Below are 21,531 nucleotides of genomic sequence, written 5' to 3' on the forward strand. Positions count from 1 at the left end.
GATAGCTCCATTACCTAATGAGTTGGTCTTGGTTTGTTGCACAAGAGATCTATTCTTTAACAGCCCCACTTCTGCAACAGGTCAGATAAGGTCTCTTAGGGCTTACCTTTCTAGGGCAGTGGAAAAATCATCATTATTATTAATTTATTTTTCACCTGCACTGCTTTTTCAAATTGCCCTTGGCCACGCTGTTTGGCTGTCACCTTAGCCCCGGACGATGAAACCCAATCGATGCCAGGATACGTCAATTAAAGTAGGTAATATGTTAGATTATACCTGGGCCGAGAGATATCTAACACCAGTGAAGATAAATGCACTCAGCCTCCATCTGTCTGATCCCACCTCACCTTGGTGAAAGGTGTTGCAGGGCTTTTTTTTCAGAATTGGTGCCAATACATGTGGCCATGCATACAGACCTAGGGGTAAACACCAAAAGCAAACTTAAACAAAGGGAGGTCTTGGATGTTTAGTGACAGTTAAATAAAATCACCTTTGGGTCCCATATTATTCTCTTGCTTTTATTTTTTTTAAATTACAACAAAATTTTGCCAAAGGGTGTTCTGGATTTAGGAAAAGTTTACACTGGGAGTAAGGATTTGAAAAGATCCTGCATTTTATTTTATTTTTGCATATTTTTCATAATTCTTCAGAACAAAAAAATTGGAAAACGATGTTTAAAATTATTATAAATATTATTACGCATTGTAAAACATACTGTGTATACTATTTAAGACACATTAAAAAATGGTCATTGGAGTGGCATTGCAGAAGTGACTTGTGGGACGTATAAAGCAAAGGATACCTGTACTGTAAGTTAAACAAATGAGTGATCTACTAATGCTATCCAACAAATTCTGCAGCTGTGCTTATACCTAAAGTTCACTCATTTTCCAAATTAGCTACTAGAAGAAAAGAAAAAACACAGGTGTGCAGGAGCATGTGGCTCACTCCCTTTTTTCCTTGCGACAGAGAAGGTGCTTGGAAAGTGGCGGAGATGAGTGGAGGTGAGTAGAGAGTAGAGGTCAGACTCGAGTGACCCAGAGTTTGCACAGGACTTACAATCCTTGCTTCCAGTGGTTGAAAAGGAAAATGGGGAGTAAAGGAAAAATATGGTTACTGGGGCATTAGTGCAAATGTATTGCTCTGGCTTGCATGAGCAAAGCTCATATTTACTTTAATCTTAGTTCACTTCAATCCATATAGCACCCACCCCACTTGGTCACTGGGACTGCATTTCCCCATTTTTTTCTGTATAGCTTCTCTTTGTCTGCTTTTTATATCACCAATCACATTCAAACGTTTAAATCAGATTTCCGAAAGATACTTTTTAGAGCATACACTTTAAACAGAAAGAAGCCTGCAGTATATTTGGGTATTTTTCACAAAAAGAATTTGCAAATTAACAGAATCCTAGCAAAAGATTGGTGCACTACAATAATTCTTTCATGAAAGACTGCACAAGTTTTTCACAGTTGAGCTTTCAGTTGAGGAATTGTGTACCCATATGCTTTATCTCTGACTGTAGTTGGGATGAAGAAAAGCAAGAAAGGATCAAGTGTAAATCACTTAACAGCTGCTTAACATGTCATTCACAAACCACTTACTTATGATCTAATTTATTCATCAAGTGCCAACACAGTACAGAAAACCCAGCGGGAGTGTATGAATGAGGACAGCACTCAATTCTAATTTTCTGAAGTATTTTATTAAGGAAAAACATGTACTAAGAGAATGGGGTCTGCCATTATTGAATTCTGTCTAAAACTATTAGCCTCCTGGCTGTCTCTGATGGTAGAATTTTTTTACAGCTTTAGCCTGTTTACAATTTTCTAGCTAGTGAAGTGGGAAGGACTACTAATCTACACCAAACTGCTGACTTTTCCTGGCCTGATTTTAAAGGGAAAGTTTGATGTTTTGTTTTATTATTTTCAGGATTGAATAAACATTTAAAAGTTTTTAATTTTTTTTCTCAGGTAATTATGTAACAATGTCAATGAATATAATGTAGTCTTATCTCTTGTCATTAGGTGGGGCCCCTAGCTACATTTTAATTCTTAACTTCTGTTTCTTTACCACCTCTTGAAAAAGCCTGATAACTCAATAGCTCAAGCTGAAATGTAAACTCACAAAGTGAGTTACAAAATGTAGCTTCAAGGGCACAGATGCAGAGTCCACACCACTGACAGAAAAAAAAAAAACACATTAAGATGCAGACTGAGTCAGAGTCAGAGGACCAGGGGCAAGCAATGCAGAGTAGTACATCATAGATATCCTCAGTTAAAACCAGAGGCACTGCACAGGATTTACCCCTTCCCTTTTCCACTTCTGGTAAAATGATTTATGGGGGTCCTTTATATCAACTGCTTACATCACTGCTTGTTCCATTGTGTTCCAACAGTGTCAGTGACTTGAAGATGCAGTTTGATTATATTTAATGTCAGCTTTTGCTAAAAGAAGAAACAAAAATAATGATAGCTTTAGAAATGATTGGTTGTTTTACAAACAGTTGGCTTACAACAATATACATTTTACAAGCTGGCTTAATAATTTCAACTTTTATTTGATGCCTCAAAATTGACAAGGTAATCAAAATTGAAGAGGTAATGATTGATAATTGATAGGTTTTAAGAAATAAGAATATTTATGCACCCAATGATACCAAAAGTTTCTATTCTATTTTGACCAGGTACATAGCACATGCAAAGTAGTTTTACAGACAGATTGGGTCAGACTGATTTATGGACTGATTTAATAAAGCTCTCCAAGCCTGGAGAGGATACACTTTCATCAGTAAAGCTGGGTGATCCAGCAAACCTAGAATGGATTTCTTAAATCATTTGATTTTTTATAGCACAAGTTTTCAATCCAGGAACAGATCCATTCCAGGTTTGCTGGATTATCCAGCTTCATTGATGAAAGTATATCCACTCTATCCCTGGAGAGCTTTAATAAATTAGGCCCACTATATGGATGCTAGTTGCTTCTATGCCTTAGGTGAAATGCAATAAATGTTTTGATTTGAAAGTAGCCTAATGATATGTATGACATGTTAATAAAACATACAACATAGCAGTAAGTATAGTTTTAGAATAGAGAAAGAGTGCAGGCTTGTTTGGCAAAGTAAAGTAAAAATGTATCAATTGTATTTTTATCCAAGAAAAATATTAATAAAACCTAGATATAACATAGATCTACTATGCTAGTTTCTATGCTAGACAGTTTTCAGTTTCAGATCAGTTTTCAGTAACCACATTATTTAAAAGAAAATGGATAGAATGAGGAGTCAGTTGAGTGTTCAGTTGGCAACAGACTTGAGTGATTAGAGATTTAATAAGGTTTTCTGCTACTTCTAAATTAACCCATTGGTGATGATTTTATTAGGGTAGGTTGCAGTAACATTTCTTTACTTGACTTGTAGGATATATTTGATCTGTTATAGGGCAGTCAGTTATTATAAAGGAGGATTTGTCCGTGACCTAAAACATAAACTTTTAGCCTATATACTGTCACACAAATTAAGAGAATGATATTAACTTAGCGATCTCTAGATATCTTAGATGTCCCAAAAATGACGTTACCCAGAGGATGATACTATCGTTGGTGTATAGTGTGGAGGAACTGACTGTCAGCAGCCAGCCTGAAAGGAATGGTGAAAACCATAATCTTTGCTCATTTATACTGGAACACCAGAGGGAGGTTATTCTGCATACAATCATCTATATGGGCTGGTACTTTATTTTTTTTACTAAGGTATTACTTAATCAATAAAAGTCTGATCTGAAGTAAATCTGGTTCAGACCGCTCATAACCACCAATTTTTCTTTTCTCAAAAAAAGTTGGTAAATCTCAAATGAAAGTACATGTTGTTTACAACTACACCTTTAAAATCATGTCTGGAATGTCCTTTTCCCTATTTATGTCCTCACAGATTTACATGAATAGTCCTATGTTTTCAGTTTGTGCACCACTATTTAGCTGTAAGATAGACTATAGACAAAGCCTCTGGGAGCACACCTGCACTACGCACTGCACGTTCATGTTCATTGTTCATATGTTAGCACGCATACACTTGCTTTTAACCATAACTTCAGTCTTACTAAATACTGATTTATTGCTCATATTTGCTATATAAATTTGTTTTGTATTATTATTAAATCATACATTTCCTTTACATTCGGAACCATTCTTCCCTGGGATCTTTGTCCATATCTAGAATAGAAAAAAAAATGTCTTCACTTCTATTTTTAATTGTCCCAAGTTCTCTCCAAAGAATTAGGTCAAACTACATGCTGTCAGTTCTATGAGTTTTGCCACCCAAAGTATCTCCTTAAAATAAGGTTGTCCAACCTTTTTCTTTCAGAAGGCAACTTTGTAGGGGCAGCACTGGCATAGCCTCTATTTAGTGTGCACAAAGGAAATTTTTCTTATAGTGGCTAGATACTTGACCCAACATGCTATCTGAATATAAACAGTAAAACAAGAAAATGAGGTTCATATTAGCCCCCCAACCAAAAAAAAAAAAAAGAAAAAAACAGTTCAACGTTAACTGGTTTGCAAAGGTCTGCAGTCACTTCAGGCAAAATTTTAACTACAAAGAACTCCATAGACCACTATATGGGGACTTCCAAAGGCCTAAACACTAAAAATGTTTGTACAAACATATAAATGATTTTCAAAACCATATAACAGCAATGATGCAATGTAAGTATTGACATGTGAGCCCATTCTGATACAAAATATCACTTTATATTATCACAAAAAATGTGTTTATAGACTGCAGATTATGGTCTTATGCATTGGACAATGCTAATCAGATCTACAGTATATATAACAGACTGTAAAAAAAACTTAATAAAACTTAATAATTTGTTTTTCAAATTGTAGTAAGACGATATATTGCTGATAATTTATATGACTTACCCTGTAGCTTTTGTCAACCAAGGATCTTTAGGCATATGTTTGTTTCTGCATCACATTTGTTTAAAAAATGTTACTCAGTATAGCATCACAATTATTTGAATGTGGCCATATGCATTACAACCTTAGTGTCCTACATATAATATTACAATAAGTGTTGTTGGTCTTTAACATTAACATTAAACTATTAACTCATTAGGGACACTCAAGTTAAGGATGGGTCTTTAAGAAGCTCCTACACAATGTGGTTACCAAATAGCAGTTGAAAGTATCCTAAAATATCTGCATATCTGGACATTTTTCCAAAGGTTCTCCTAAACATGAAAGTTTACATTCAAATGTCAGCAGTCCAGTGGTGAAGAGCTACAAACAGGATGGAACATACGATATATACCCACAATACAGTATACACCCCTAGACATAAACTGACCAGTGAATGATCTATGTTACCATAAAGATGTTGTATTCATTTTGCTACAGTTTGATATGAGAAGCTGATTTTATAAACCATTGGGTTGTTTTAGTGTATGACAGAGAGGTAAATTCCAACTGAACTTTCAATTTAAAACAGCTTAAAATCTCAACAAAAAGTAACAAAAGGAAGAAAAGTGATCCGTTGCTCACTATATCATTGTAAGAATGGTTCTATCTTACCAAGCCTGAAATGTGTAATAAACAATGAAGAGGAAAGAAGAAAAAGACAGGCTTTTGCTGGCTTAATATTTGTATGTCATTAAAGTGTTTTCTATGTTCTTTGAAAAAAGACATTAGTAAGGTAATGTTGAATTGAAAGTGTATTACTTTATAGTTACATATTACAATACATATGAACTATATAGGTATAGAAGATAGCAAATCAATAAAAAGACATACATGTGAAAAAGTGTTAATCAAAGATATAACAAATTAGAGTGCATCAAAGAATTGTGCTTAAGAAATCTAAGTGTCTCCAAAAATTTCAAGATGCGTTTTGCCAAATCAATGGCTTTCTTAGGGGATCAAGAGATACAGAGATTTACTTAGTACAAATAAAATGTAATCATATCCTAATGCATAGAAAAATAATATATTGATAATATAATATACCAAGATGGATGACTCATTATCATGCATATTCAAAAAGAATTATATATACAGGTGAATGGGTAAATATTCAAACAATATAAACAATTATTTATAAACAAAAACATTACTATTCTTATTTATGTAAACATTTAATATTTTCTGATAAATGATTTTCTCAGTTAGTAAATCAGCATATATAAGTTATAGGGTTAGTTAACATTACATAAAGTTATTAAAAGGACTAACTGAAAGTAAAAAGAGTGAGTCCAAAGTCAGAATGTGAGGAAAAGGAATCGCTGTGATGTTGTGAAAGATACCAAAGTAGATATTGTGCTGGATCACAGGGTCTTTCCTCCTCATTGTTCTCAACAAAAAGTAGTTTAAAGTTTTGTAAAGAGTGGAGTCAGAATAAGTGCAAAGGTAGAAACTTTATTTCGTACATTGTATATTTCAGGGTAGTGGAGTTTGTGACAGGGATTACCTTTGCCCATTAAAGCAATATACATGTTGGATACATGTTGGACTACCAATAGTGACACTGACCACTTTCACCAGCTCCTTCAGATAAAAGTAAAGGTTATAGAAGCATTTAGGAGTAAATAAGACTCTGCTGGAAAGTTTTTATCTGCAGGTACGTCTCCCGAGATGTAGTCCTGCATCAGGTCCTTGTATCCTAGGTTCTCCTTAATAATCAAACAGTATAGCTATTTATCAGTTTGTTTATAGAGTCTAGTATATTAAAATGTTTTCAGTGATGCAGATTATGTGGTTGCCAACATTAGTTCAACAGCTATGACCTCTAGAAGACACACAAGGTGGACCAAACCTCCAAGTGAGCCTCAGTTCTCATTTACAAAATACAAGATATTCCAGACTTCATTGGTGCCATTATTAGGGATTCAACGTATGAGAAAAAAACTTCCCTTATACCACTGAGGTTCTCTTCTCAAAAGGGTGTGCCTTTATTTTGCCCCTGCCAATTTTTTTTTTTTTTTTGCCCACATTATGAAACTTTTATATTGTATTTCTGTTTATCAAAGACTAATCATTAGGTCAGAAAACAGTTCTCCAACATTCCTAAAGTTTACCTAGCACCCAAGGTGGTTCCCAGAGTTCTGGCTTTGGTATTGGCAGAGCTGGGAACCAGGGGTATGTCACTGAATGCCTACAATGGCAATCTAGGTGTTAAAACCTTATCGGCTTTGGTCCCCCATCTCAGACTGCGTGTGGAGTTTGTGTGGCTGGTAAATTACCAAAAATCATCTCTTATTCCATGACAATGTCTGAACTACTTGTTACTGATTCTGAACACCAGAATAGCAAAGCTCTTTTTCCCTAGAGGAGCTAAAACCATTAGGACTAATATCAGCAATATCCAAACCTAGCGCAGCGTGCCTCTTTACAGAGACATGAAACTCTTGGGTTTGGGAACTACAATTCTTGGTAGCAGTTTTATATCTCTCTGCAGTTTCTATGACTTGCAGGGAAATAGACAGAAAGAGTTTCTGAGTCAAGCAATGCATCAAGCTAGGAAAAGTCTGTCCTTGGATCAGAAAGTGTTTCTTTAAATCTGCCTGGGGCAAATCAGACATATATCTGACATCCCATAGCAATCAAAGAGTTTTCCAGGTTTAAAGACAGAATAAGAGACAAGGTAGAACATGCAGCTGGTGTTCTAGTCACCTGTGGATGTTACATTTCCTGACCATGTCTTAACCCAGCTTAGTTTCCTCCATGTTCCCTACAGAGAATCAGGTAAAAATGGATTGCCACCACTCTGGTATGCACAACTGAAAAAGAAATACAGACATAAATTCTCTAGTTTTGTTCTTGACCTGTTTGGCCAAACCTTTTGTCTCCATGTCCAATATTTTCATTCTCAGGGCATATTTTAAACAATGTTATCTCTACCTTGATCCTCATGTATTTTTCTTGCTAAGGTAAACCACTGCACCTACAACTGGCTCATAATTTTAACCCTTGGGCCTCCACAATCACTCAAATGTACAGTTTCCTTTAGTCTGGAATGAATCAGTGCCTGGGCTAACCACTATCAAAGACCAACATTTATATTTAGCGATTTTGTTTCATCGACCTTTAACAACACATTTCATAGTTCTTCACAGGGACAGGGTTGTCTTGGGGCCTAAACCATCCTGACTACCAGAGATTGTGTTCTTCTTTCTAAATTAGGAGGTCAAGCTACCCTCTCTGTTCATTTTCCCTCCACCCTAAAGTTGGTACCAGCTGTAGAAGTATATCTGTTAGCAAGGGCTCCTTTCTGGAATAACCTAGAAGAGAATTATTACTAAAATGCCTGTAAAGCCACAAAAATACACATACCAATGACCCAGTAATAAAAAAAAAACAAAACAAACAGTAAATGTATGTCTCATCTGCAATGTAGCAATGTGAAAAGCTAGTATATTGACAATATAAGAATAATTCAATAAAACAATAATTTAAGGATTGTGAGAGACCTGAAACACCAATGGGCAGGTATCTGAATGATTATAATGATGTGTAGCATGTCCTGGCAAACATTAAGTGTAGTTTTGCTGTATTGACAGTAAGAGGATCTTAAAAAGGCTTGTGTTGCTGGAACCTGAGCCAGCTTACATCTACCACGGTACTAATATACACAAAATTTGCTGGTTAGTATCGTAGCACAAAAAAGTATTTTAGAGGGGGCGTGGCTTGACCGGCGAGTGAGATGGCTGTGTGAACCCGGAGCTCCTGAGACGCCGGCCGCAATCCGCCTAATATCGGGACGATACTTACCCATCCATGGGCAAACAAAAGAAAGCCAGAGTGGGGAGGCTTCCCCCGATCTCCGGTGCCGCTCCTGGATGCGGGGCAGCCCTCCATACGGGCGTACATTCGGGACTCTTCTCCGGCGTCCCCCTCAGCTTTCAAGATGGCGCCGGCCTCTAATCCACGCACGTGGCGGCGGGCAGAGAGAGGAGATTGTCAAGAGGACGATGATGCACAGCAGGCAGTGAGACCCACGGAAGAGGAAGATTTACATTCATCCTCCCCCCGGAGCTCTGGAACATCATCCCACCTTGCGGTGAGTCCGGCTGGGCATGGAGAGGGTAGCCATTCCCCTGCACTCTCCCCTCAGGGAGAAGACATGCAACTAGGGGCACCAGAAGACCCAGTAGATGGGGGTACAGATGCATTGCAACAGGAGGGGGCCTCTCCATATTTGAGGGAATTGTCACCACCAAGAGCTAGGAGGGAGATTGCTCTGGGTTCATCATTATTGAACCTCACCTCCTCAGTCAGTAATACACCCTATCAGGGTAAGCGGGCAAGGGAGGACAAGGCCTGGAAGAATGGGATTTCACCCAACCAATCCATGAGGAGAGTAGAGGAGCCTTCCTTCACGGAGACTCTTTCTAATCCCAATTGGCATCATTATCTGCAGTCTCTTCCAACTAAAGATGACTTTCAAAAATTAGTGGCAGATGTTCAGGCTACTTGCCGCACTGAAATTGGGGCCTTACGTGCTGACCTACAGTCCCTAGCAGGTAGAGTGGATGACCTAGATGATACGGTGCTTCATGCAAAGGAAGATATAATTGCGCTCTCTCAAAAAGCAGAGAACAGTGATCAGAAAATCAGGGAGCTACAGCGGCAAATAGAGGATATGGATAATAAATCCCGCCGCAATAATATTAGAGTGCGGGGTCTTCCAGAAGCGACCAGAGATGTTGACCTTAAACCAGTCCTGCAAGCCTTTTTTGCCAGGATGCTGGGGCGCCCCTCCCCCAGAGAGGTCCACATTCAAAGAGCCTTTAGAACAACCAGGCGCCAGGGATCAGCCGCTAGACCTAGAGATGTGATTTGCCAATTAATGGATGCTCAAACAAAAGATGACATCATGACTACCACCAGAAATATGCGTAACCTTGAATTTGACGGAGCACCTCTTCAACTTTTCCAGGACTTATCATGGCATACGCTACAGCAGCGCCGCCTTCTCCAACCACTACTGACTGTTCTTAGAGATGGTCATATTTCCTACAGATGGGGCTTTCCGTTTAGCCTCATAGCCCGCCAGGATGGCAGAACTCTCACTTTGAGGTCCCCGGATGATTTGGACTCTTTTTGTAGAGAGCTGGGGATAACCCGCCCGAAGCTACCTGGATGGGAGCCCGAGACTTTGGTTCGTCCCCGCTCCCCCCAGTGGCAGCGGGTGGCTTCAAGGGGGAGACCCAGGGCTCGCCGGAGGGATACAACTCACCCACCTGATCGCTCCCCTCCTTTACGCCATTGAATTTATGGCTCCCCACATCATGCGGAGCCTTTATGGTTTAACAATTTAGAAAAGTTCCAATGTAATGATTATTGTTGCACACTCTGTTCTATTCGCACGGTTTAGAGTTGATTTGCTGCTATGCTGGAGTGGGGGTTGATAACCCTCCCATTGATATTGATATGCCTTGAATGATATTAGTGCCATACCCGTTATTTGGTAGTATGTTACAACACTGAGTGACATTAGTGACCTACCTGCAATCTGGCTTTCTCCCTTTGCTCTGGCAACGGGCGTGTTTTTTCTATTGAAATACCCGATACTGATGCTGCCCTGGGGGGGGCTAGGGACTGCTTCCAGCATTTAGTTGGGAGACACCTGGCCTCTTTCTAGTGGCATTTCCTGTTAGTGGCCGGCGTCGGCCAAACCCCCTTTTTTATGTTTTCCATATTTATGGCAGGGCTTCGGTGGATTCCTGACTTGAGTCCGCTGCCAGTCTGGGTTTATTGTCCCTCTAAAGGGAGTTGCTCATCTGTTGTAAGATGTAGTTCCCTATCCTCACCTAGTGGGAGGTGGGGACCGGCAGATGTCAACCCCTTTTTGGTCGCCATTGGGCGAATGTTCTTATGCTGGTTTGTTTTCTTTTCCCGGTTTTTGTGTTTTTCCCACACTGTTTGGAGGGTCATTTTTGAGCCTCTCTCCCCTTTTCCTTTTTCTGAAAGCAGCACTGTGTCTGGGTGTCAACGGATGTATTTGATTCTCTCCAGATCACTACAAAGGTATTCTGAATACAGGGGAGGCTTTACAAGAGGCGCTGTGGTTACCATGTTACTTTAATGGCTACTAAGGTTTTATCTTTTAATGTCCGAGGCTTAAATTCTAACAAGAAACGTAAACTGGCCCTTAGGGAATTTAAACGGCTGTCCTCAGATGTGGTCTTCCTACAGGAGACTCATTTTGATAGCTCGGGTAATTTTAATTTTGCCTCCAGACTTTACTCCCAGGTGTATCAAGCCAATTCCCAATGTAAGAAAAAGGCCGGAGTGGCAATCCTTTTGAAAGATTCCTTTAAATTTACATTAGCCCGCTCAATTATTGACAAGGGGGGAGATATATTATTTTAAATGGCTCAGTACAAGGGGTGTCTATCACCTTATGCAATGTGTATGCTCCTAATCAGGGTCAGATTCCCTTTCTTAGCAAGGTTCTCTCTCTCCTTAAGAAATTTGATCATACATATTTAATTGTGGGGGGTGACTTTAATGTGCTGTTCTCCCCGGCTTGTGATAGACATGCTCTATTCAACTCCCAGCTCTCTAGGCAGGGATCCAAACAATCTAGGGAGTTTAGACAACTGATCAGGAGATACCAACTTTATGACAATTGGCGTATCCATCATCCCTCTTGTAGACAGTACTCCTTCTACTCCTCCTCCCATAGTACCCATACCCGCATAGACTATCTGTTTACTAATCTTCCTCTTTTGAGGAATAGTGTCTCTGTGGAGGTACATCCGATCTCCTGGTCAGACCATGCTCCTGTCACTTTAGAAGTGTCCCTCTCCCCCAAACCGACGGGAGTGTGCCATTGGAGGCTTAATGATTATCTAATCAAATTGCCAGAAACCAAAGCCTCCCTCTCTGCTAATTTAAAAACCTTTTTTAGGGAAAATGTTGGTTCTGTCAGGCATATGTCCACACTTTGGGAGGCCCATAAGGCGGTGATTAGGGGACATTGCATAGCTCTCGGCTCCAAACTTAAACGGGACTCTAATTTACAACGCTCCCTCACCACACAGGCCCTGCGGACTGCGGAGGCTAAATATATGTTACACCCATCGGTAAGACTTTTGAGGGAACTGACTACCCTTAGGTCTAAACTTCGTGCTATTGAGTTACGAAAGGTTGGCTGGCAGATGCAGAGAACTCGCCAGCTATATTATCATAAAGGTAACAAGGCAGATTCGTTGTTAGCCCGCAAGCTGAGAGATATGCAATTAAACTCCTCACCGGGGGCAATTAAAGATAAAGGCGGGGTGGTTCACTACGACCCTTCTCAAATAGCCGCTTGCTTTGAAGCATACTACTCTCGCTTGTATCAAACGGTTCATAGGGCCCAAGCCCCCTTGGGGAGATCACTGTTCCCTGCTATAGATTCTTACTTAGCACAAGTGGATCTTCCCAGGTTGAAACCTGAGAGCCTGGAACAACTTAACTGCCCTATTACAGAGGAAGAAATTGTGACTATCATTAGTCAACTGCCTTCATCCAAGGCCCCGGGGCCGGATGGCCTCCCCTATTTATATTATAAAACGTTCTTGCCAGAGCTCTCCTCATACCTTCTTCCATTATTTAATGACTTTTTGAAAGGCAAACCGATTCCACCCTCAATGTCTATGTCACATATTACGGTTATTCCAAAACCAGGTAAAGACCCCTTAGACTGCTCAAATTATAGGCCAATTGCTCTCTTAAACTCGGACTTAAAAATTTTTACAAAAATTTTAGCCTCTCGGTTATCAAAGTTCCTCCCTGCCCTTATTCATGGAGATCAAACGGGTTTTATCCCGTTTAGACAAGCGGGAGATAACACTAGGAAGGTAATTAATATCATTGATATTATTAACAGACGGAAAACACCGTCGGTGATACTCAGCCTTGATGCCGAAAAGGCTTTTGACCGTCTTAGCTGGCCATTTCTTTTGGCTACCCTGAATAAAATGGGTTTTAGGGGCCCTTTTGTTAAGGCGATTGAGGCCTTATATGCGGCCCCTTCAGCATCGGTCAAACTCCCTCAGGCATCATCCAAGGTATTTGCGATTAGAAATGGGACGAGACAGGGCTGTCCTTTGTCACCCCTGCTTTTTGCTCTATGTATAGAGCCGTTGGCGGCCTGCATTCGCTCAAATCAAAATGTACACGGCATTCAGGTGAAAGGGAAAGAATACAAGCTCTCATTATACGCAGATGATATTCTATTGACTCTCTCCCAACCGCTTATTTCCCTCCCCAATTTATGGGAAGAATTAACGAGATATGGGGCACTAGCAGGATTCAAGGTGAATTCCTCTAAATCAGAGGCCCTGCCCCTTCATATCTCTCCAGCTACTCTGCAAACCTTACGGGACTCTTTCTTTTTTATCTGGCAAGAACATTCCCTCCAGTACCTAGGAACGCATATTACCACCACTTATCCACAAATTTACCCATATAACTTTCCCCCGCTATTTTGGGAGGTGACAAATTTATTGAATAAATGGAAACACCACCAATTATCACTATTAGGTAGGATTGCCTCGGTTAAAATGATGCTCCTTCCCAAGCTGTTGTATTTATTTCAGACCTTGCCAGTTAAAGTCCCGTTTTCAGCTCTAAAGAAGGTCCAAACGGAGTTTATGCAATTTATCTGGGCTTATAAGAGACATAGGGTGGCTAGATCTATTGTTTGCACACCCAGAGATGGGGGAGGCTTAGGGGCCCCTGATCTCCATAAATATTATGTAGCGGCCCACCTAAGACATTTTGTACTGTGGACCTCCTCACGTCCCCCTAGTATCTGTGCAGAACTGGAGAGGGAATGGATAGCACCCATTTGTCCCAATGCTATGTTGTGGAGCTCCTCTGTAAGGTTGAGGGATGGTGATTTGACGGCGCCTATGATTTTCTCGAGGAATATGTGGAGGGCTTGTAAGACCAAGTATGATCTGGCATCTTCTCCTTCCAGGGTAACTTCCATAATATATAATCCTCAGATCCCAGACAGTCTTACGCACTCAATGGCCGGGCCCTGGAGGGACAGAGGCTTGTTCCACATTAATTGTATCCTACACCCGGTGGAAAGGCGGATTACCTTTGCTGAACTGAGGGTCAAATTTGAATTACCCCGATCCTCATTCTGTGCCTTCCTACAGATACGGCATTATGTCTTATCTTTGCAGCCCTCTGCTACCTTTCAGGCCCTAACTTCATTTGAGCGACTTTGTCTAGATGGCCCTTACACCAAAGGAACGATCTCCTCTATATATCGTCTCCTACATGATGGCTTGCGGGGTAGATCTTCTAAATTTGCTTATATGCTCAAATGGGAGGAGGTACTGGGCCAATCTCTAACCCCAGAAGACTGGTTGGATATTTGGGAGGCGGCCCATAAGAGTTCCATCAATGCCTTATATAAAGAAAATCTGTACAAAATTGTCCTCCGATGGTATCACACACCAATGGTGCTCCATCGTTTGTTCCCTAATGTTGACCCCACATGTTGGCGGTGTAGTCTACATCAGGGTACACTAGAACACATATTCTGGTTTTGTCCACTTATAAAGCCATATTGGTTGCAAGTTAATGACTTGATTTCAGATGTGACTCAGGTACGGGTCCCTCTGGATCCCCTGAACCATTTACTGGGGAGACCTCTTTTACATGTCCCAGGTACATTTTGTAAATTGATAGCCCATATTCTAGTTGCAGCACGTACACTGATAGCTTCCAGATGGAAATCAAAGTCTCCGCCTTCTTTGGAGAATCTCTATGCACGGATTCATGAGATCCGTCTGATGGAATATCTCACGGCAACTATTAGAGATACAATGGGCAAATTTGAGCTGGTTTGGGAACCATGGGACCGTTTTTATGCAAATTTATGTAACAGTTGATTATGCTTTATTTATTCTCCTATAGTGCTATACCTTCTGCCTCAATTTCTACTGGTGCGCATATTGTTCGAGATCTATATACTTTTCTGTGGATGTTAATTTGCACTGCATACCTGTTGTATGATTCGGAAATATGCTTTGATACTTTCTTATAGTGTTGCTGCCCCTTTTATGTTTGTTTTGTATTTCCCTTTTCTTTTTTCTGTACCCTGTTTAAAAATGTTTTCAATAAAAATATAATTGCAAAAAAAAAAGTATTTTAGAAACATTTACATTTCAGTACAATATTTTTTTTAAACTGAAACTTTCATTACTTGTGCAGTGCTTTTCTGCACACAGAATATATACAAAGCTCAAAGCCTGACCCTACCCTAAAAAAGAAGTGAAACTGAAAAACTTAGCAACCAGCAACTGTATAATAAATTACATATAGCAATAATACACTATTTCTTGAGAACATTTTTAGATTTAAAACCCAACACAAGCTTGATTTTTTTTTGTCTTGGGCAGTAGGGTAGGAAGCCTGTCTGGTTAATAATGTAGTCTGAGACTCCTTATTAATATATCCTCTCACTTTTTTTAGGCAAGAAGGGAAAATTACAACACTAGGTACAACACTACGTTGAAACAAATTACCTTTAAAAAAACAGTACATTGCGAAAAGGATTATTATTGCAGTGTGGTTATTTCTGTTTTACTGACATTGCTCTTTTTTTCCTGTACTGCTGTCACATAAATTGAGGTGATATCTACTCTACAGGGTCACAGACAAATTAATTCTTTACAAATTCATAATAAAATTGTTTTAGCTGGAGCTGGACTTTGGATCCAATTATGCCTGCTTTACTACTTTCACTACCAAGACCTTAAGAGATATGGTACAGCAGTACAAGCAGGATGGTAAATAAACTTGAGTACAATCCCTACCTGATCAGTTTGAATGGAATAAGAAGTAGGCATTAGGAGTCTAACAGACATATAGAAGACCCCTTATCAGACTCAAATAATAGTGAAAAAGTAGAAAAGGTGTTAACATAGTAAAGTTCTTTTACCTGCATACAAACAATTACAGAGGCACACAGGAATACCAATATGACAACAAACTGTTAAGGTTAAATTATTTGTCCTGCAAATAAAAGGCTGTCAGCTCCTTAGAATATACATACACAGATTACGAATTTAAGAGAGCAGACAAGCACCAGCGTATCTTTCTTTATGTTGTTCTAATACTCCAACGTTATACTCATTATTTATTACCAATGGGTGGGTCATACAAAAACTGATATTACATGTCATCCAATCGCATAAAGATTAATGTCTTTTCTCTCATTTATGGTGTGATATGATATCTCTTCTCTAATATTAAATATTACCCATGTGTGTACATAAACTCTGTGCCTGAGTAAACATGTTTTTGTGCTAATGGGTCATGTTGCTCAAACTCATCCTCATTTACTGTTTACTTATATAATCAGTTACTAAAGCAGCTTAAAATTCCATTTATATCAAACTGCTCATCTGTGGGTCATCTGCTTTCTAAAAATATATAATATCTTGATGTTTCAAGCACACCTTTTTATACAAAAAAATGCATTTTAAATGCATCTAAAATCGCTTTACCAGCAAAAGAGATAAAAGATCAAATTTAAAGGACTATTGACTACATTCAGTTTAGGACTATGCTTTGTTTCCATTTTGTGTGAACAGTAATGTTTTTTGGAGTGTGGCCTTAAACTGTACTGTGGTATGCTGTGGGTGAAGGTCAATGTATGTTACAATTCAGTGAGCGCTTCTCAGGTTTTCACCTGAAGTGACACTATGCTAACCACTATGTTACAGTAAATTTGACATTCAGCAAATATTCTTTGCAGGTGAATCTTCCAGGTGCATATTTCAAATGGCAGTGATTCATTCACCAGCAGATGTTTGATAAAATCAAATTTACTACTTTACAAATAGACCCTTATATCTCTTTTTGAGGAATGATGTACTATACTAAAAAAAGTATCCTCTGATGATACATGCCCAGAGTGCTAACATCTAGCATCATGTTATACATCATTTTATACAAGATTAAAACAGGTCTGTCACCGGTGAAACAAGATAACAATGTTGTAGACAAGAACAGTGGATGAAATGCACAAACTGATTTTGCGATTTTAAGTAAACCTGTCTCTTGCCTATGCTGACATTTAGCTGCAATACCAATCACCAGAACACATCTCAGCACTAAAATACATTTTCTTCAACAAATGTCACTTGTTCAATTTTATTCCTCCAAATCACATCAATAAATGTGAGATTAAACGAATGAATGTAAACATTTGTGTCTCACAATCGCATGTATGCTTTTCAATCTTCCTCCTAAATTGTTTGTTATGACTGACTTATGTTTGAAAAATACATACATCGTCTTTTTAGATTATGATTACGTGGATAGCTTACAATCAGGCTGGTGACATCATTTATGCTTGTCATGTTTCGGGCCGAGTTAAATGGTGATAGCTCAACTGTAATCATAGGATTTGTAAATCTTTAAAAAAAACCTGATGAATATGTTGAATTTCACATCATCAGTTTAGACAAAGTACAAGCTGCCATTAAATTTTATTGAAAATTTATAGATTTATTATTTATATAACATTTATATGAACTTATATAACCTTATAAACATGTTAGATGCTTAGATGCTCATTAGTGCCTGCTGTGTATATGAGCTCTAAAGTCAACCCAAACCAAGCCCAAGAGCTGAAAAAAACATAATGCTTGTTGGATATATATATATATATATATATATATATATATATATATATAAATATAGATATACATACACACATATATATACATACATACATATGGTGTTCATCCTTCTGGCCTGTAGATGGCACTTTTCCAGTTTAGCCCTTTAACCACACTGCTAACCACAAAGGGATTGGGATGAGCAGGTATGGGTCGCCAGATGGTCAGCAAAACTACCTAACTTCAACTACACTATAAAATACAAACCGGGTTTATTTACAGGATTTACCAACTATATACATGACCAGTGTCTGTAGCACATCTTCAGAGCAGAGCAGAAAAGGAACCAACAACAACCCAAATATAGATTGTCTATAGACTGAAGGAGTAAACAATTAGAACAGTGACATCTACAGGTCAGAAGGATGAACACCACAATACTTAGTTACATAGTAGGTTAGGTTAAAGAAGAATGAAGTTCAACTACTAGGGAAATAAACATATCCCAGATATAAAACCCTATGGACATAGTTGGTCCAGAGGAAGGCAAAAAAAAAGAACCCTAGTACAATTTCTTCAACAGGGGAAAAAAATCCTTGCAAATGGATGTTTCCTGGATAAACAGTCTCTGTTATCTTTACTTTAAAGCCTTAATACCCAGTTATAATATGTGCTTCTAGAAAATACATCCTGCTTTTTCTTAAAGCAATCTAAAGTATTTGCTGGAAAAGAAACTACTTCCTGAGGGAGCCAGTTTCACATTTTCCGTGACCTTACATTGAAGAACCCCTTCCTTATCCGGAGCTTAAACTTCTTTTCCTCCAGAAGCAAAGAGTGCCCCCTTGTTCTCTGTAATAATCTCAAAGTGAATAATTGGGAAGAGAGTTCTCTATATGGACCATTTATATATTTATACAGGGAGATCATATCCCTTCTTAAACATCCCTTCTCAAGATTCAGTTCAGCTAATCTCTTCTCATAGCTGAGCTCCTCCATTCCTTTTAGTAGTGTTGCGGCTCTTCTCTGCACTCTCTCCAATTCCACAATATCCTTTTTGTGAACTGGTGCTCAAAACTATATTGCATATTCCAGATGTGGTCTGACCAATGCTTTGTACAGGGGCAGGATTATGTCTCCATCTCTGCAGTCTATTCCTCTTTTAATAAAAGAAAGTACTTTACTAGCTTTAGATATTGGAGCTTGGCATTGCATGCTGTTATTAGGTCCATGATCTACCAGAACTCCCAAATCCTTTTCCATTTCTGACTCCCCCAAGTGTATTCCCCCTAGACAGTATGAAGCATGCATGTTGTTAGCCCCCAAGTACTTTACTAGCTTTAGATATTGAAGCTTGGCATTGCATGCTGTTATTACGTCGATGATCTACCAGAACTCCCAAATCCTTTTCCATTTCTGACTCCCCCAAGTGTATTCCCCCTAGACAGTATGAAGCATGCATGTTGTTAGCCCCCAAGTGCATAACTTTACATTTATCTATGTTAAATGTCATTTGCCACTTGGCTGCCCAATTAAACAGTACATCCAGGTCTGCTTGTAGATTATAGAAATCCTGCATGGACCTAATTCCATGACATAGTTTTGTGTTATCTGCAAACACAGAAATGGTACTTTTAATCCCAAACTCTATATCATTTATAAAGATGGTAAACAGTAAAGGTCCCAATGCTGAACCCTGGGGTACACCACTAATAACCTTAGACCATTCAGGGTTAGAATAATAAATCACTACTATCTGGATGCGGTCTTTAAGCCAGTTTTCTATCCATTTACAGATTGATTTTTCTAAACCTATTGACCCTAACTTGCATATTAACCGTCTATGGGGTACTGTGTCAAATGCTTTAGCGAAGTCCAAGTACACTATAACAACTGCTATTCCACTGTCTACCCGTTTACTTACTTCCTCATAGGTAAATTTGTTTGACAGCTTTAGTCTTTCTTGAAGCCATGCTGACTATCACTTTTAATATTATTTTCTAGCAGAAACTCCTCTATCTTTATCAAAATCTCTAGGACCTTTCCAACTATGGACGTTAAACTAACGGGTCTGTAGTTACCTGGTAATGACTTTGCTCCCTTTTTGAAGATAGGAAACACATTGGCCTTACACCAATCTATTGGTACCATGCCAGTGACTAAAGAGTCTAAGAATTAGAATAAAAAATTAAAATGGCTTTGAAATAACTGAGCTCAGCTCTTTGAGGACACGTGGATGTAGTCCATTGGGTCCTGGTGCTTTGTCAACCTTAATTTTTCCCAACTGTTCCTCAATCATATCAATTTTGAGCCATTGTGACTCATTTAAAGCAGTGACATTGCTATTATAAATTTGGACATGAGCTCTGCCATTTTACTTTGTGTACACAGAGCTAAACAAAAGTGTTTAGTAAATTCCCTATTCTTGTTCCTTATGGTTTTTTCTTAACATCAGCTGTGAGCCACATAGGTTTTAATTTTAGCCTCTTAAACTTATTACCCATTGGAATATATTTTTCAGTGTGCTTTTGTAAAACATTTCTGTTCTGTTCTTTGAGGACAATATTGTCTTCCAGCCCAAGTCACAGAGCGGTTCCCTTAATAATGGAAAATTTGCTCTCTTAAAATGACATGTTTTTATCTTTCCTGTTTTTGCTTCCTGTTTACAGCTTACATTAATTGAAATCATATTATGGTCACTGCTACCCAGATTCATTTTTTTATGCACATTGGTTATAAGCTCTGCATTGTTAGAAAGAACTGGTTCCAGCAGAGTATCATTTCTAGTTGGGGCTTCTATAAACTGTACCATAAAATTACCTTGTAATAAATTCACAGAGTTCCTCCCTTTTGCTGTTCCTGTAGTGCCATACATACATACATACATACATATATATAACTCCAGGCAAAAGCGTCTCTTTAGCATTCCTGCTTATATATTTATTAAGCCCAAAAATAATAAAAACAAAGCAGTCTTCCCTCACAGGGGCGGTATTAGCAGAATGGCAGTCTTTTTAAAAAAAAAAACTTAGGCTCCCGGCTAACATACACCAACTGCCCAGAAAACAGTGGTTCACACCGTCACAGCCCCTTCTGCTTAGCACTAGGTGTGCTATATATGCTTATGGGCCTGGAATTGGGAATCTGCCCCACTCCAGCCCCAGGCCAGAATTTTTAAACAAACAGCAGGGAAAGATGAAGCTTCCCTGCAAACCAATCACTGCTGGTTTCACCACAATCAAAAATCACAGTCCCACATAATGTCCATCCAGAACTTTCCCAGTAACACTTGCCCTCTTTATCCTTGTCTTACTTTACAGGTAGCCTACGGGTTAAGGACATCCAACATACAGACGCCTCCGATAAAGAAGGCTGGAGCAGGGGTGTTTTGCATGACTTGCAGAGGAAATCTTTTGCTAAACACAGCTGAGGTTGTGGGTGATCTTATGGGGGGTGAGCTCTTTCTGCAGCCTCTGGTAAATCTTTAATGACCAAGACAAACCCTGCAGTTGTTTCTTTTTGCACAGCTTGTTCCAGAAGTTAATGAATGTCTAGGCTCTACAGGAATTTTTTTTTTGCTTTGTTTGTGATTAACTCACAGTGAGGATTTTATACAGCAGGGGTCGTCAAAATCTGGCCTTTAGGCCAGATATGGCATAGCCGGTAGTTTGTTTTGGCCTAACGCCCCCAGGCAGATCCGGGCTAATGCTGGTCGGCAACCTGTGGCTCCGGAGCCGCTGGTTGCCGGCGGATCGGCCAGGGGGCGTTAGGAACTGCCGGAGCCGCTGAAGCTCTGAAGCCGCCGGGGCTCCGGTGTTGCCCCCTATTTACCATGGCCAGCGTTGATACTTCCGCCGGCGCGGTAAATAGGGGGAGCTTCCCGCAATGCAAACGGAGGAGA

The 21,531-nt window shown here is 39.2% G+C and overlaps 1 long non-coding RNA gene across 1 annotated transcript; it reads right to left on the minus strand.

Moving 5' to 3' along the window:
• Positions 1 to 1,683: 1,683 nt before the first annotated feature.
• On the minus strand, positions 1,684 to 21,061 carry LOC140341306 (uncharacterized). The gene is made up of 2 exons (XR_011922842.1): positions 20,944 to 21,061; positions 1,684 to 2,447 (listed from the first exon to the last, which is right to left on the minus strand). It is a non-coding gene; the product is annotated as an uncharacterized lncRNA (long non-coding RNA).
• Positions 21,062 to 21,531: the final 470 nt, after the last annotated feature.

This window comes from Pyxicephalus adspersus, chromosome 11 (assembly GCF_032062135.1).
Source record: "Pyxicephalus adspersus chromosome 11, UCB_Pads_2.0, whole genome shotgun sequence".
NCBI lineage: Eukaryota > Metazoa > Chordata > Amphibia > Anura > Pyxicephalidae > Pyxicephalus > Pyxicephalus adspersus.